This window comes from Rutidosis leptorrhynchoides, chromosome 2, assembly GCF_046630445.1.
Source record: "Rutidosis leptorrhynchoides isolate AG116_Rl617_1_P2 chromosome 2, CSIRO_AGI_Rlap_v1, whole genome shotgun sequence".
Taxonomy (NCBI): domain Eukaryota; kingdom Viridiplantae; phylum Streptophyta; class Magnoliopsida; order Asterales; family Asteraceae; genus Rutidosis; species Rutidosis leptorrhynchoides.
In genome coordinates this window covers 11,787,696-11,791,317 of record NC_092334.1, presented here as the reverse complement: position 1 = coordinate 11,791,317, position 3,622 = coordinate 11,787,696, and positions in this window count along the sequence as shown.

Sequence of the window (3,622 nt, the reverse complement as noted above, 5' to 3'; positions counted from 1 at the left end):
TATCAAATTGTAACAATAGACCACAAGATTTCATATTTCAATACACATCCCATACATAGAGATAAAAATCATTCATATGGTGAACACCTGGTAACCGACATTAACAAGATGCATATATAAGAATATCCCCATCATTCCGGGACACCCTTCGGATATGATATAAATTTCGAAGTACTAAAGCATCCGGTACTTTGGATGGGGTTTGTTAGGCCCAATAGATCTATCTTTAGGATTCGCGTCAATTAGGGTGTCTGTTCCCTAATTCTTAGATTACCAGACTTAACAAAAAGGGGCATATTCGATTTCGATAATTCAACCATAGAATGTAGTTTCACGTACTTGTGTCTATTTTGTAAATCATTTATAAAACCTGCATGTATTCTCATCCCAAAAATATTAGATTTTAAAAGTGGGACTATAACTCACTTTCACAGATTTTTACTTCGTCGGGAAGTAAGACTTGGCCACTGGTTGATTCACGAACCTATAACAATATATACATATATATCAAAGTATGTTCAAAATATATTTACAACACTTTTAATATATTTTGATGTTTTAAGTTTATTAAGTCAGCTGTCCTCGTTAGTAACCTACAACTAGTTGTCCACAGTTAGATGTACAGAAATAAATCGATAAATATTATCTTGAATCAATCCACGACCCAGTGTATACGTATCTCAGTATTGATCACAACTCAAACTATATATATTTTGGAATCAACCTCAACCCTGTATAGCTAACTCCAACATTCACATATAGAGTGTCTATGGTTGTTCCGAAATATATATAGATGTGTCGACATGATAGGTCGAAACATTGTATACGTGTCTATGGTATCTCAAGATTACATAATATACAATACAAGTTGATTAAGTTATTGTTGGAATAGATTTGTTACCAATTTTCACGTAGCTAAAATGAGAAAAATTAACCAATCTTGTTTTACCCATAACTTCTTCATTTTAAATCCGTTTTGAGTGAATCAAATTGCTATGGTTTCATATTGAACTCTATTTTATGAATCTAAACAGAAAAAGTATAGGTTTATAGTCGGAAAAATAAGTTACAAGTCATTTTTGTAAAAGTAGTCATTTCAGTCGAAAGAACGACGTCTAGATGACCATTTTAGAAAACATACTTCCACTTTGAGTTTAACCATAATTTTTGGATATATTTTCATGTTCATAATAAAACTCATTTTCTCAGAATAACAACTTTTAAATCAAAGCTTATCATAGTTTTTAATTAACTAACCCAAAACAGCCCGCGGTGTTACTACGACGGCGTAAATCCGGTTTTACGGTGTTTTTCGTGTTTTCAGGTTTTAAATCATTAAGTTAGCATATCATATAGATATAGAACATGTGTTTAGTTGATTTTAAAAGTCAAGTTAGAAGGATTAACTTTTGTTTGCGAACAAGTTTAGAATTAACTAAACTATGTTCTAGTGATTACAAGTTTAAACCTTCGAATAAGATAGCTTTATACGTATGAATCGAATGATGTTATGAACATCATTACTACCTTAATTTCCTTGGATAAACCTACTGGAAAAGAGAAAAATGGATCTAGCTTCAACGGATCCTTGGATGGCTCGAAGTTCTTGAAGCAGAATCATGACACGAAAACAAGTTCAAGTAAGATCATCACTTGAAATAAGATTGTTATAGTTATAGAAATTGAACCAAAGTTTGAATATGATTATTACCTTGTATTAGAATGATAACCTACTGTAAGAAACAAAGATTTCTTGATGTTGGATGATCACCTTACAAGATTGGAAGTGAGCTAGCAAACTTGAAAGTATTCTTGATTTTATGTAACTAGAACTTGTAGAATATATGAAGAACACTTAGAACTTGAAGATAGAACTTGAGAGAGATCAATTAGATGAAGAAAATTGAAGAATGAAAGTGTTTGTAGGTGTTTTTGGTCGTTGGTGTATGGATTAGATATAAAGGATATGTAATTTTGTTTTCATGTAAATAAGTCATGAATGATTACTCATATTTTTGTAATTTTATGAGATATTTCATGCTAGTTGCCAAATGATGGTTCCCACATGTGTTAGGTGACTCACATGGGCTGCTAAGAGTTGATCATTGGAGTGTATATACCAATAGTACATACATCTAAAAGCTGTGTATTGTACGAGTACGAATACGGGTGCATACGAGTAGAATTGTTGATGAAACTGAACGAGGATGTAATTGTAAGCATTTTTGTTAAGTAGAAGTATTTTGATAAGTGTATTGAAGTCTTTCAAAAGTGTATAAATACATATTAAAACACTACATGTATATACATTTTAACTGAGTCGTTAAGTCATCGTTAGTCGTTACATGTAAGTGTTGTTTTTAAACCTTTAGGTTAACGATCTTGTTAAATGTTGTTAACCCAATGTTTATAATATCAAATGAGATTTTAAATTATTATATTATCATGATATTATCATGTATGAATATCTCTTAATATGATATATATACATTAAATATCTTTACAACGATAATCGTTACATATATGTCTCGTTTAAAAATCATTAAGTTAGTAGTCTTGTTTTTACATATGTAGTTCATTGTTAATATACTTAATGATATGTTTACTTATCATAGTATCATGTTAACTATATATATATCCATATATATGTCATCATATAGTTTTTACAAGTTTTAACGTTCGTGAATCACCGGTCAACTTGGGTGGTCAATTGTCTATATGAAACATATTTCAATTAGTCAAGTCTTAACAAGTTTGATTGCTTAACATGTTGGAAACATTTAATCATGTAAATATCAATCTCAATTAATATATATAAACATGGAAAAGTTCGGGTCACTACAGTACCTACCCGTTAAATAAATTTCGTCCCGAAATTTTAAGCTGTTGAAGGTGTTGACGAATCTTCTGGAAATAGATGCGGGTATTTCTTCTTCATCTGATCTTCACGCTCCCAGGTGAACTCAGGTCCTCTACGAGCATTCCATCGAACCTTAACAATTGGTATCTTGTTTTGCTTAAGTCTTTTAACCTCACGATCCATTATTTCGACGGGTTCTTCGATGAATTGGAGTTTTTCGTTGATTTGGATTTCATCTAACGGAATAGTGAGATCTTCTTTAGCAAAACATTTCTTCAAATTCGAGACGTGGAAAGTGTTATGTACAGCCGCGAGTTGTTGAGGTAACTCAAGTCGGTAAGCTACTGGTCCGACACGATCAATAATCTTGAATGGTCCAATATACCTTGGATTTAATTTCCCTCGTTTACCAAATCGAACAACGCCTTTCCAAGGTGCAACTTTAAGCATGACCATCTCTCCAATTTCAAACTCTATATCTTTTCTTTTAATGTCAGCGTAGCTCTTTTGTCGACTTTGGGCGGTTTTCAACCGTTGTTGAATTTGGATGATCTTCTTGGTAGTTTCTTGTATAATCTCCGGACCCGTAATCTGTCTATCCCCCACTTCACTCCAACAAATCGGAGACCTGCACTTTCTACCATAAAGTGCTTCAAACGGCGCCATCTCAATGCTTGAATGGTAGCTGTTGTTGTAGGAAAATTCTGCTAACGGTAGATGTCGATCCCAACTGTTTCCGAAATCAATAACACATGCTCGTAG